Genomic DNA, 15,619 nt, shown 5'->3' with positions numbered 1-15,619 from the left:
CTATGCGGTAGTTTCAAAAACATAAAAAAAAAATCCCCCTCTCTATTTTTTTCACCCTTTATAAAAAATTAAAAATAATGATTAAATTTCATGTAACGTTTTATATTACAACTAAACTTTCTTATTGTTTTATTTCTAAATATTTATTTCTAAATATTTTTTTTTCTAAATATTTACTTGCTTTCTTATTTTGACGTAAAAAGCACTGATGAATGTGTCATACCAAATTTAAAGTACTTGAAGCAAGCTCGTTTAGAAATTATATGTCATAGGAGACAGATTATAAAATTCGTCAATAGATTGAGGCAAAACATACCAGAGCTATCTGCTTAAAGGAAAATATACATTCGTGTAAGACTTTCTAGGAAAATTGACTCGCATTCATGGTAGGTTTAGTAATCTTTATGGTGTTACACCCATGTGTAACATTATTCAGGGTATTAGCTACTCGTCCACAATTAGGTTTTGCAGTAAGGTGAAATTTGAATTTTTATGTTTCGGTAACCATTTACCTCACCTATTTACAAAAATATAACTTTAGTAAATTTCCCATTAAAGTGGCTGTATAATTTTCTGAATTTTTTCGAACCTTAATTTAGAAACCACTAATTACAAAAATATAAAATTTGCCTTTTTTGCGTCTTACACAATATCTTCACAATATATAATGACACAATATCTTCCGTTCAAGAATATATTTTCGATCCTGAAAGAAAATTTTAAATTCGTTCATTGGATAAATTGGAATAAAAATTACATTTCTGTTTATATTCCTGTCTAGATTTAACCATACAGCTCTGTGAGAGAGGATAGAGTCTCAGATTTATATTTTAACGTAGAAATAAACTGAGCATATATAATTTTAAGTGTTCTTTCGACAAACTTACTAAACGATTGAAAGACAATTAGATAGTAGATGTGTCATATATTTTTTCAGTTATCTCAGTTGTTGTTCCACAGTAGTCTAACTGGATTTATATTTAATTAACAGCTACCAAAGGAAGATAAATAGTGAAATTCGCAAACAACTGAATGATCAAAGATAAATTTATAAAGATAAGGAAATGTGTGGTTTAAACTAAAGATAAGCGATAAACTAAAGTGCTGCCTTCCACGATTTAATTCTGACAGTAAGCTAGAGAAAATTACCAATTACTTTAGAACCTTTCAGCAGTGACAGAACTTTGCCATTTAGCCCAATTACGTGCCAAACACTTTTCTCAAGAAATATATATGCTTAAACTAGATTCTAGATAGACAATTTCATCATCAGCTCGTTTCTACTGTGATAAAACATTTTGCTGGCAATACTTACTTCAAAAATGTTATAAGAGATATAAACAGATATTAAATTTAACGGCTGCCAATACGGAAGTTTGATACATACATTTTTCTGTATAAAATTATTTCTCGCGTGTTGTTTTGTAATTTTCGAACCATATCCAGCTCTCCGATATATTGATTGCGATCACGATTTCGCTGCAAAACAACCTTAAGAGCATTTTTCAAATTTTATTATTCGATTTCGAAATATTTCACCCACAAATGCACTTTTCCGTAAATCAATAACATATAGGCAGAGTGAACAGCACAGTCAACGCAAAAGGTGCGGTCGCAGATGAAGGCAGTATTTATGGGCGGCAAAATTAATTAGCATTATGAAGACACTAGGGGCAGAATTTAGGAGCCACTGTGATTGCACCAGATGGCCAAAAGGCCTAGCGCCGTTCTTGAATAAGCATCAGCTAATAAGTACTATTAGTGTTGTGTGATCTTCATTGCAGGGCATAATTCAACATGATTTTTTTAAAAAAGGCTGATCTGTTTCATGAAAATTATTGTTGAAAGATTAGTATTCACTTCTGCGACAAGAGATTCTGTAATTGGTAATATTTACATTTGTTATATTTTCATAACTTCTTAACGCAAAGTTTTTAATCATGAAGTTCAGCTTATCAGAATCAACTTATTGATATTTTATCAGGCTCAATAAATCGGACCAACCGATGTAATACTGTCAACTAATTTCAATATTTAAACTTCAAAAATAGAGATGGAACTTTGATGAGCCATATGTTCTCCTTTAAATAGCATATCTAGTCATTAAAAATAATTTGTATCGTTAGAAATTATCAATGAGGGTAAATGAGGGTAATATCGTTGACATGTGAATAAACTTATAATCAGTTGACAGCACCTGTACCTGTAATTAAATAGTATATTTAAAAAACCAAATGTAAAAAAGTTAAGTTCAGCTATTTGATAGTAATCCTTACGAGCTTATTTTGCAAAATACCTGGCATTTTTAGGCAAAGTATGAAATGTGAGAATTGTTATATATTTTACCTAGCATTGTATACAATACCTAGGAATTCTATAGAATGACGAATGCTCTTTAGGCAAAGTATGAAGAAAAGATCATGATAATATTATTTAAAAGACGTTCATTCCTCAAAATATAAATATAATTTTGGAAAAATAATGAAAGAGTGCCATTAAAATATTTTTATTCAAAATACATATCAAACGAAAATTGTTCGAAACAAAATTTACGCCTTTCTTATTAAAGAAAACAAGATTTTCATATGAGAAATAAAATTAACCTATTTGTTGCAACATGGTAGGCTCAAATGGTATTTTGAATTCACTTTATTACTTTTTTCACACAAAGACATTTCATATTTTGGCACTTTGTTTTATACATGCACTAAAAGAATACTTAGCCGTTTCCATTGGACCGAGCAATCGCAACTGACCAGAGAGGAATTTCATGGTCAAGAATATCTTCAACACTAAGCAAATTCTTAGAACATAAAATGAACTATAATCTCGTATATACCTGTTTAAAATTCTTTCAGACGTTCCAAATCAGTATAAACTATCCTGTGTCACATTCATTACAACTGTCGATATATTGCATGAATTATTATATAATTTCTATAGGTATTGTACATGATGTGGAGATATATTTCATCCGTTGCCGGTTTGTCACCTGATAGAATTCCTAGGCAATGTATGAAATGTTCATTCGTTTCATATAATGCCTTCCAGTTTTCGGCATTCTGTAAAATGCCTATTCTATAGAATACCTGATTTTATTCTTTGGCGGTAACATAGAGATTAAGCTAACTTAGATTAAATTAATTTTATGACATATCAGTATAGATCTGTTGTACTCAGGAGGAATACCTTTGTGGAGATTATCCTAAAGAAACTATAGGTAAAATTATGCAAAAAAGGGAATAAATTAAAATGTTAAAGCTTAACACTTTCCTAAAGAGCACTATGTTAGTTAAACATTCAAAAAGTATCTATGCTGCAGTATTCTTATTAGCTGTTCTCGAGTCACAGTGTAAAAAAGAGAAATTTATGCTATAGTTGATGGTTGCATTCGCACTATTCAGCAATTAATGCTATTCAACTTCATTATTTATTCACAGAGCTCTGGCGTAAAATGAAGTTATTAGTGAGGAGTGTATAGCCCTTGTTTCTGTAAAATGATCTAAAAATTTTGAGATATTTAATATTTTAAAAAAATTGCCTTGGCATTTAAAAAACGTCAATTTCCATATCTGAAGAAAAAGGAATAATTATAAAACGTTTCGATAGTGATGTGATTCCTTTTCGTTAATGTAAACAAATTAAAACAAATCATTTTGAGTCGAAATTTTGCAAAATGCATTCAAAAGAGAAATTATTGGAAAAAAATTAAGCCGTTTTCTTTCTAAACGGAACTGGAATATTTCTCGACAAGAGAAAAAAAATCGCATTTGTTAAGAACTATTTTTCAAACTACTTGCGCAGAATCTTAATAGCTAAACTCATCTTAGCTGGAAAAAAAATAAATAACTAATCTTTCAACCTTCAGAAATCTGGTTCTGGCTCTCTATATGTTTTTGTCAATTCTGAAATATTAAAACTTGTTTCTGATGTAATATTAGTGCCTCTGATGACTTTAATTTTGATTCAATTTACAAATTAAATTAAATATGATTTTTTCATAATTTTCGAATTTACATCTCGTAATTTATAAAAAGATGTTTCTAAAATATGTTGCCTTTCTAACAGCTCCAGCTTCTGCAGCTTTCAAGGAACAAACATGAAACTAGTTACAACTGCCCAGAACTGAAGCAGATGGGCAAAGGGGGGGGCATTCAAAATCCGGTCTCCTTTGCCCCAAGTCATCCCTAAGCTGTGCCCTCCTTAGGTTGAGATGAGGTGAAGATAGTTAAGTACATAGGAAAGGCGATTGTGAAAGTGCCACAGGGGTACCATACTATATGGCATCCAATGACCTTAAGATTCCTTTGACGTCATTCAGCAAAGCAACCTATGGAACGAGACTACTAACATCATATATAAAAGTCCAAAAAATAAGTTCACCTTACATTCATTCTTCCAAGCTGCCAGACAAGAAAGAATTTTCATTACCACAGCACCTACAATTTTAACATGAAGTTTCTAGTGAGTATACTCTAAATTATTTCTTTTGTAAAACTGATGCTTGTTTTCTGTGCTTCAGTCAATCTTCAATTACCATTATCTGCAAGCAATGTCCTTATATTAGATATGCTCAGATTTCGTTTTACTTGACAAAATCTAATTCTAGATAAACGTTTTATGCACATTTAATACTTTAATCTGGTGATATTTATATTTTTATAAAAGAAAATTTGATTTCAAACTTGAACTATGCTTGTCTTTAATATTATTTAAAACATTTTGAAGGTCTATGTCGTTATGTGTTTATAAGTAATGTGGCTCAAAAATGGAAACATTTAAGTTATCTATACCTAAGTACTACTTTTGCGTTGATTAATAATATTACCTTAAAATATGGAACTGTCAATGAACGTAATTTTGATTACGGTATTTTTAGGGGTTCAGAATAATAAAAATAATTCCTTTGGTTTTTATCCCCCACCGGTGGCTTTGCAAATGCGGTCAAGAGCAAGAGACTGACGTTAATTAAGGAAGGGAAAAGTAAACGGCTGTGTCAGGGATCATAAGGGGAGATATATTTTAAAAGAAAAGTGTTTTTAGGTCACATTCAGTATCAATATATCAGGAATATACGTATATCGCGAGCTGGAGATAAAAATGTTTTTTTTTTTTTTTTTCGTACAGTGTTGCCATTGCTCGCTTTGAAACAGCTGAGTTTGTTAATCAAAAATTCATTAAACAACTTCGAGCTTTCAGATGCCGATATTCTATGGAAGATTACGTAATTCAAATTTTGATGGCTCTAGGTACCGCCGTTTTATCACAAGCGAGAAACATACATACATTCATGCAGACTCTTCATTATTTAATTTCTTTAAATATAATACAGAGCGATAATATTTGGTGGCAACAATTTGAAAAGTGATTCGCCGTTTATAGTTTTCAACGCAAAATGCCAAAATGAAATTAATAATCCTTCTGGGCAAATTGCCTCTTTGGACTAATAATGCATTCTAAGAGCGATGGGCTGATGCCTAGCAGTAAGGGTTTGGAATCAAGAATATATTTCGCAGAACCATTATATTACTTGCAAGTATTTCATTAACTGATATCGTTAAATTTTGAAATTTCAGATAAACTAGAAAAGGGATATAAAAATTAGGAAATATTTTATTTTTGAATAAACATTCAATTTATGTGTAGATAGCTGCAAATATTTCACTCCGTTGTTGTTGCAGAGCTGTAAATTTATTGGGAGGAAAACTAGGAAATTCCACTGATTAAGTAATGAAAAATCGAGAAATTTTTGCTATCGAGCAGCAAAACGTTTTTTTTTTTTTTTTTTTTTTTTTTTTTTTTTTAATGGAAGGGGGGTCTATATCAAAAACGAAGCAATAACACAGATAACTAGCATGTAACTAAAGAAAATATTATACATTTTTTTAAATTACAAATTTACATTTATTAATTAATTCAAGAAATGCATAAAAAAGCATTAAAGTCAAGACTACTGTTTAATTTGACGGTATTTTTAGACATTATTCTGTACATAAAACGGCTTTTCTTCGTTAAGAAGTTCGTTTTTAAAAAGGTACCCTTTTTTCATCGAAATCGTCGGCACTGATACGAAATGAAGGGTGATTTTATACTATACCTCAATTTCCTGGCCTGTAAGACGCGCGGTGATTTATCAGTTAAAACATGGGAAAAATACTTAGACAGAAAAGGATTAAGTACCTATTTTAATGATAAACACTTTATAAGGTATTTCTCCTACTTCCCTCGCGTGCCTTCGTGGTGTAACGGTAGCACGCTGGGATGGTATTCCAGAGGTCCGTGGTTCGATTCCTGGCGAAGGCGGTTGCATATTTTTCATCTTTTCTGCTTCCAATTAACGAATGTTTCTGCAAGTGGCGCCCGGGCTAAAGAGGATTGTGGATGATGATTCTCCGCACCCGGGATTTGGCGACTGGGTCCGCCCTGGTCGCCCATTGGAAGGGGGAGTGTGTAGGGTATTTCTCTCCCACTTCCCTAGCGTGCCTTCGTGGTGTAACAGTAGCACGCTGGCCCGGTATTCCAGAGGTCCGTGGTTCGATTCCTGGTGAAGGCGGTTGCATATTTTTCATCTTTTCTGCTTCCAAAAAAAAAAAAAATCCTAATGACTTTACAACTTTACACAACGAAAACAGAACTGTTGCATTAAAAAATTAGCAAATACATCAGCGTTTCTTAGACTTCCAGAAATTCGTCATCACTGTTGCTAAAATCATAGTTATTTTCACTTAGATTGTCACTGTAACTAGATTTTCCACTTTCCTAAAACACAGTGTCATTCTTATTTCCACCTTGTGCACTGCTAATTCCACACTTAAAAAGTCTGTTAAAAAAAAAAAGATTTATTGTAGGATAAAATTGGATAATAGGATAAATGTATTTTTCAGTATTAACTTCATTCTGAAGAATTGTCTGCAGTCTACTTTGCGTTATTTTATTCATAAGTCTCAAATTAAAAACAATTTAATGTTTATATGTCATTAGAAAATTAACCAAAAAAGCAGCGACAGCTATGTAATTGAAAAACAGTCCTTAGACGTGAAAAGGTTGAAGGCCATTTGAGTTAAGACTATTTTCTCAGATACTCAGCTACTTCGCATACATGGAACATAGCATTCTAAATGAAAAACTCAATATTTACTACAAATTCATTGATTTAACAAATATCTGTCTTTCTACTCCTACTTTAATAGAAGATGTTATTTGCCTTACAGTTTATAGTTCAATAATATATTTTCATTGTACAAAATTTCATTCATTCGAAGAATTCAATTTGTTTTTTTTCTCTGTATAAAAACTGAATGTAGAGAAGTTAGATGTTTAAACGACCCCCACATTTTCTCAAGACCAGGAGCAAGATTATCCCCTCCTCTTCAGTCCCCCGTGAAAAAAGGGGTTCTAAATTTAGGACCTGACCGCATATAGGGTGATTTCAGATTATCCCCTCCTCTTTAGCCCCCCGTGAAAAAAGGAGCTCTAAATTTACGAGCTGACCGCATATAGGGTGATTTCATCCCCCCTCTCAAAAAAAAAAGAGAACTTCTTCGGCTTTGATAATTTGCAATGCTTCGAAACAAATGCAATTAAGAATAAATTTATGCCTGAGATACTAAGCAAATTTTCAAATAGTATGATTGGAAAAGCATAGATATTTTATTATAAAGTAATTGTACAATTGTTATTTTATGGATTGTAAAAATTGCCACAAAACAAAAACACAATTTTTTAGCTAAATTTTTGTAAATGTTATCAGTGACTAATAATGTATCAGAAAAGTGTTGAAAAAAGTGCGCAATTTCGAAATTGGTAACGAATATTTATGTCGATGTTATTACAAATTTACGAAAACAAATTATGGAATGCACGATTTTGTATGTGCTAAATAATTTCAAACTTTATAACTACACTATGCTATAATCTTTAGAGTTTTATGGTTTTCGTTGACTTCCGTTTGTCTAAATTAGTCTAAGTCTTAATTTATGAGAACTGTATATTTATGTTACAAGTTCTAGATTTAAATTTATTAGGTGATTTATAAGCAACATCGGGTATAGGTCAATAACATTAATCCTAGAAAAAATTTTTAATACGAAGTAAATGCTAAACAGTAGTTTTGAGTACCATGTGCACTAAAGTTTTAAAATGTGCTTTATCTGGCTAACCTTAAGGCTAAAAGAATTGCATACTTTATAGAACTTAAAGTATTAAATGACCGCACCCGTGATTGAGCAATTACTAAATCGCGGCACTCGAACACGCACCTCTCGAATACACGCCATATGCAATATGAAGGCAAGCTTGAACGAGGAAGAAAATACTTTACATACTTCCCCTTTTAGAGGACGCCTGCGAATTAGGGGATCCTAGTGGTGACAAATTATTGTCCACCACGTTTTAGTTCTGGCGCCATTTGTAGAGTCATCAGATTATTTTGAAGCAGGAGATGCTAAAAATTTGTAGTGCTCTCGCCAGGACTCGAGCCTGAACATCTTGAAATACGCTATCTTTACACGACAAAGGCATGCTGGAAGGAGGGAGAAAATGCCTTCGTAAGTGACTAATAGTACCCGAATTACACAAGTAAAATTACATCCCGAAGTACAACTCGAAGTACACATCAGTTCTTAATTTCAAAAATTATAAGTCCTAAGGTTTATTAGAAACAATGATGAAAAATAAAAAAGGATAATAATAGTGATAAAAAATAAATAAAACAACAAATAATATATAATTAAAATTAAATGTAGAAGTAAATGAAAATAGTAATAAGTTAATTTTATATTAATATTCCTGTTAAGCCTTTAGAGCCATTAGGTTATATCGATACAGGGACGTGAAAATGTGCACTCTCGTTCGGCGAGATTCGAACATGGAACCTCTCGAATACTCGTAGAGCGTGCTTGTAGTTACACACCGAAGGCATGCAGAAAGGCCGAGAAAAAACCTTTAATATTCTCCCTTTTAAAGCGCGACTGGATATAGTTAACCCACTCGCCAATTTCAGGGTTTTGATGAATTATCGTCGACCACCTTTTTCACTTCGGGCCCCACTTGTAAAGTCATTTAGAATTTTTTTAGAAGGTAGGAAAACGAAGAAATCCCTCATGGGGATTTCAACTCCGGACCCCTCGAATACGCGTCGAGCATGCTTCCAGCTGCACCATGAAGACATACGGGAAGAAAAGAAAAAATACCTTATAAATTATATACATATATAAATACATAAAGCAAATGCTGCATATCATTTCATTTGTAGCTCCAGAGCTTTCTGCTGGAATTCTAATTTCTTTCAGAAACTGATAAATACAGAAACCGTTTTCCGATGAATTCGAATTCTCCTCCATTATTATAAAAATACTGAACAGATTTTAAAATAACTTATAATATATATATATATATATATTATGCATTCAGCAGCCTGCAACTACGAAAGAAAAATAAATTAAGTTAAATCTAAGTAGTGATCATACATATTTTTATTTCAAAGAAATAACTTACCAAATGCCAAACGGCTAATTCTGAGAAGCATTTGTAACTCGCTTGAGGTTCTATTCTCAGTGAGTTGAGAACAAGAAATTTACGCTTCAGAAATATAAAAACTACCATATTTCCTTATAGTGTTTTCAACGATGATCTCTTTTCCAATAGATAAATAATCCTAATGTTCTTTGTCATAGTTAAAATAATCAAGTACGATCAGATAATTTATATGAAAATTTTTCTAATATTTACTGCATGTTAAAATTTATTCATTTGGTTATACATTACTTCCTTGAACAGGAAGAAATTTTTCTTCTGGAAGGGATAAAATTAAAATTAGATTTTGCTTTCAAACTTAAAACTTTGGTCTCCACCAAAACGCAAAATTCATTTATATATAAATTTTTTAATACTTTTTGAATGACGCATTTTGAAAATACATTAGGAAGCGTTTAACATATGATTCTAAAATGCCCCAGGTTTTGAAATGTGCTGCTGTATACTTCCTGCTTCTCTAAACTACGCAATTACAATTGAACACAAATTTAAAAGTATGCTACTTAAATGCATGATCCAAAATTATACTTTGTAATCCCATTGTTACCTTAAATTTGTGGACATTCGGAAAAAGTCCGCACTTCCGCAGAAAAACGGGTATACCCTTTCCATTCTTGAACTGCCGGATCAGCTTTATCACAACAAATTCTGCAGTTTAATTTTATGTTTGATTCCCCTCAAGCCCTTTTATAATATCATCATACAACCTTCTTTGAACAATATCCTTCTTGATTCAAGTTATAATCATCAATAAATGGCAATAGATGGCAAAGGGATGGCCATCATATTGAATAGATAGATGAGAAAAGAAGCAATGATGAAACAACCTCCCCAAAATGTTGGCCAAGGTTTCACTTCTATTAATCGCCCATAATCAACTAATTTTGAAAAGGAAAGGATTTTGTCCTTGAAGAAGGTTGTGATCAGGGACTTGTGGTAACTTTACTGGATTATACATACATTTCCGAGAAACAAAAGAACTCTGTTTTGATGAAAGTTCTTTTAAATAGTACAGCCTTGCGTAAAATATTGGAAGCAGGATCTCTTACTTTCAACAGAAGGTCACGCATTTAACCAACCTTATCGGCTGCCTTGCATGAAACAATTTTTATCTACTGTTGTTCGGAAAGGATCGATTAACCAAGCGGATGTTTACTTGCTTCTTTTGAAATTACGTAATGTTTTGCTTCAATAATAAAAGCTACTTTTGACAAGCTGATGCAAAGCTACTTTTGATACAAGCATTTTAATTCTGCAAATATAACAATTTTTCAATGTTTCAAAGAGACAAAATTTAATATTTAAATGCCTCAAGGTAAAAAATACATAAGCCCCGGTGAATTTGGTTATTTTAACTGTTGCACTAAAAATAAGAACAGGCAAATAGAAAATTTTATTTAGAAGAATTTGCTTTGAAATTTTTATACATTATTCAAGCCAAAAATAATCAACCTGTTGTATGCATCCATTTCATGCGATTCTTTTCGGCTCACGATACGTTTAATAAAAATTACAATAATTATTATTGTTGTGGTGCATAATTTGACCATTATCGTCAAGACGTGCTGAAAATACCAACATCAATGAAAACTGATTTAGGTGAGTTTGCAGCTTGTTTCTTGTTGAGCTATTTATATAATTCAAACATTGCTTCACTCAAAACAGAAAGGTCTGCATTCTATATAAGAAACAGACCCTTAAATACAAAACTTGTGGGAACAAATTCTATTAAACATGAAGTAAAATCTAAAATTATTATTCTCAAAGCAGCAAATAAATAAGTAAAATACAACAATACAGCCAAAAAGCTTTAAATTTTTGCAAATATTTACAATTATATTACAATATACTGTGATAATTTTGGTCATTTAAATATATACGAAAAACAGACTTCTTGTACTCACCTTTTTACGTGGAACGTCATTCTTTATCTGGTTCCTAAAGATTTTACTAGACACTGTTTGTTCACTAACGTCCAGAGATGGGCTTAAAAATGGTTAAAATACGACACTTAAACCATAAAATTATTTTTAAAGCAGAAAAACTGATAAAATGGATTTTGTTAGATGTCAAATGTTATAAATATTATTTTGATATTTTTTTAAATTAAAATCTGAAACTAATGCTTCGGACTATTAATATTTCAACCGTCTTAAAAATAGCTTTTAAGAAATTTTCTTCTGGACACCTAACTTTCTTTAGCTGTAACTCTATCCTGCCCCTTATATTGATCTAAGGATATCTAAGCTAATTTTAGATACACAGAATTTATCATGAGAGAATAATATGGTTATGTAAAACAATTTTTTCTCATAGCCGGAATAAGACTTTACGTTTTCTGCTATTTTACTAAAAGATGCCACGTAATCGTAACCCACCTAAAGCATTTATTTATACAAAACACAAATAAAAAAATAATTTTTCATTTTAGTGTAAAAGTAAAATATCTATCTGTCTCTTATTCTTATTTTACAAGTTCTAATCATTTCATAAACAATTGCCATTACCAGTGTATAAGGTATTTCCTCCCTCCATCCCGCATGCCTTCATGGTGTAACTGGAGGCATGTTCAGTGAGTATTCTGAAGGTCCAGAGTTAGAATTCCTGCTAGGGCACTGCAGTTTGTCTTTATTTTGACTTAAAATTCTAAATGACCCTATAAATGTCACTTGAACTAAAAAAGGTGGTGGTTGATAACTCGTCACCACCAGGATCTGGCGAGTGAGCCCCCTCATCCTGAGTCGCCCTTTAAAAAGGGAAATATATATGGAATTTTCTCCCCTTCTTTCCAAATACCTTCCTTCTGATATTCTGTCCTAGGATCTACTTGCTGTATCTTCAAAGTCATGTCCTTCGAAAATTCGCTCAGGTTACTGGGAAGTACTCTTTTTATGCAGTAAAAACCCAGTATAACCACTACAGTAGCCAAGTATCCACGTGCCTTTGTGGCGTAAGTGGAAGAACACTCGACGCATATCTGGCTCGGAACCCGTCGAAGGCATTGCGGATTTCTTCACTTTCCCGACTTCGAAAAATTTCTAAATGACTCTAAATGTACAAAACTAGCCCTGGGAAAGTTGTAAAAAAGGTAAACGATTGAAACCACTTTCATCCAATTAAAAAGCAGCAGAAGATATCAGTTGTCAAAGATAACTAAATTTCATTAAATACAAAATTCCGAATTTTGCCATTTTGGATTTGGTATTTTCTGCTTCTGATTCATATTTTTTAACATTTAAATCATCTTTCAGTGATTCTCATTTGAAAGCATTATACGAGTAGTTGCCTTAAGGAGTGCTCGCATACAGTCTAAAAGTTTTATTTGTTGCTTCTAAGTAATTTTAGTCACATGAAACGTTCTTGCCTTCTAGTAATTCGAGAATGAAACACACTCTCTCCCTGAATTTTTTAAATAAAAATTTAAGCATCATATACCTTTACAAAAGAATAACACGTGACAAAACCGTCATAATATTAAGAGGAGCTTTAATAAACTTAACGTAACTCATTTCTCAATATTAAACAGTTATAAGTCATACAACTTCTCTGAAATACCATTTGCTAAAAATGTCCAATAAGGACTAAATTTAATAATACACAGAATTCACAAAATTAAGTGTATTTTCAAGCTGCCAGCTATAGATTTAATATTGCATTGCTTACTCGAGGTGAAATCTTTAGTTGCCGCAAATAGAAATATTATTTTACAAAAATTTTCTAAATTTATTTTCCACATTCTTGAATAACATCCTTAATATTCATTGAATAATAACTTGAATAATAAGTCAGACAATTTATTTTTGAAGAGCTTGGCGAATTTTGAATAAAAAATATAGAACATTTGTTTTTGAAATTATAAGGTATTTGTCCAGCCTTCTTAGCGTGCCATCGTGGTATGGTGGTCTGCAAGCTGGGCGCGTATTCCAGAGATCCGGGGTTCGATTCCCGTCGAAAGCGTTGCTCATTTTTCATCACTCCCGCTTCCAAAATACCTAATGTCTGTACAAAGTAATCGAAACATCCTGCATCCTTTATTAATTATAATTTTTGCTACACTGGTACTGTTAAAAAGTTGCATTTTTGCATTTAATTTATTCTTATGGAATTTCCCCTCTTCAATGTTCAGATATTTTGTAGAATTCTGTTTTTTACCTTCAGAAACTTTTTATTTGAAGTATACGTCAAGATTAATCTTTAAAGAAATAAACTTGTAACAGCATCTTTCAGGTATTTTTTTAGTGGAATCTTTACTTTCTACATACATAATTGCATGCATTTAGAGATACTGGTGACTGTGATCGTATGAGACTTTCATATTCCATGTTGATCAAAATAGAAATGGGATTTAGACAGACAATTTTCGTGCGATTTACCTAAATTAAGTAATTCCTCTCTAATGTTTAATATATTATAATATAGAAAAGTTAATTCTTTTCCACTACCACCTCCAAAGACTTTTATTTCAAGTAGTGTAATTTTCCTTACTTTTGCAACTCATTGAGATTATGAAATTCAAAAATGTGTTAGTAACTGAGAGGTCTTTCCTTTTGCCATTTAAACTTTTTTAAGTTAAAAATGAAACAATAGTATAATAAATAATTTGTATTTCAACTCTGATTTTATAGCAACTTTAATGCTACTTAAACGTATGATACGTGTAGAATGAAACAATTTTTTATTTGCTACAATCGGCTAATATAGACGTATAGAATATGTTAGTAAAACGTATTGCTATTCAGATTAAACTTTGATCAGCTGTTGTTTAAGAGGATAGTCATCATAAATCTCTATCAGCGATGACTTTTGCTTTAAAACAATCTAAAATAGTGACTAAATGAACAGCGACCAATCTAATATTCCAGAGAACTATCCACCTCCCTTATAACAAGCAACTAGTCTTCTTAATTCTGTTTGTTTTTAGTGACAACTGAAGGGCTAATTCAGTTACAATTACAATTTATCATTAACTTTGGTAATAGAGTCAAAATTAAGTAACGTCTTTTCAGGTGAAAGGCAACTAAACTCAGCATTCTGTTTGCTTTAAATTTGTAAACTTTTTGTTCACTTTGTAAAAGAAAAAGTGTTCCAACCTAATACAATCTTTTCCCATTACACGCCAAACTAAAATCTAAAATTATCAAAGGAACAACCTTGTGGTTGGCATATATTTTGGTTAAGACTCTAAAGATTTCGAGGGAAAACAGGTACAGGTGCCTCTTTAACAGGAACAAAGAAATCTGGTACGAAGAGAAAACCACTTTTGTATTTATATCCAACAGGAGAAAAGCGAACGAGATGGAGCAACCTTCTCGTTCACTTCCTGTTTTCGTAAAAATCTGCCCAACACAAGGTTTTTGTTTTGCCCGTTTTATGCTTTTCCCATTAGTTTCCTTCCAATGCATTGTCGTTTTGAACCTAAGCATACTCATGCTAAAAAACACACTTATGCCTTCGTTCCGTTTTTTTTATTAGGTTTTAGCCATTTTCCTGTCAGTTATGCTGGCCTTCGCCTGTGGGGTTGCTGCACCACAACATGGTGGCCGTTATGGCGGCGGTCATGGAGGCAGAGGTGGTGGACATGGAGGAGGAGGATACGGACATGGAGGAGGAGGAGGATACGGACATGGAGGAAGATACGGTGGCGGACATGGAGGAAGATACGGTGGCGGACATGGAGGAAGATACGGCGGACATGGTGGTGGACATCGTGGTTAAACAGAAACCATCATTCTGCAACACATTCAGACTACCTCTGAGCCCCTCAGTGCATTCAGTATGGCAGCTCCTGAGTATTGCATTTAAACTGTGCTATTTAATTTAAAATAAAAAAACATATTTTTAAATCCGATTCATTATTTTCATATAAGTATACTTTACTGTGACCAAATTTTCAGTTTACTATGAGGAAGTTGTTTTAAGCATTATATTATGATATAATTGTCAAGGACTTAGATTACGGGGCACATGAAACCACTATTAAAGATGAATTACGTATTAAAAGCTATGTTCAACAATAGTATAAGTCATCCGCTTTTGTCAACACATTATTTAGTACTTATCGTATAAGTTATTTTTCCCGACTTCT

General features: G+C 32.3%; 1 long non-coding RNA gene across 1 annotated transcript; it reads left to right on the top strand.

Annotated features, from left to right (window-relative positions):
• Window positions 1–4,308: 4,308 nt before the first annotated feature.
• LOC118204428 (uncharacterized) lies at window positions 4,309–15,377 on the top strand. The gene is made up of 2 exons (XR_015042613.1): window positions 4,309–4,464; window positions 15,007–15,377. It is a non-coding gene; the product is annotated as an uncharacterized LOC118204428 (long non-coding RNA).
• Window positions 15,378–15,619: the final 242 nt, after the last annotated feature.

The sequence above is a fragment of the Stegodyphus dumicola genome, chromosome 8, assembly GCF_044657685.1.
Source record: "Stegodyphus dumicola isolate Sdum_Otavi_A_Nest chromosome 8, ASM4465768v1".
Lineage (NCBI taxonomy): Eukaryota > Metazoa > Arthropoda > Arachnida > Araneae > Eresidae > Stegodyphus > Stegodyphus dumicola.
The sequence above is the reverse complement of the archived record's forward strand: the minus strand, read 5'-3'. Positions and strand labels throughout refer to the sequence as shown.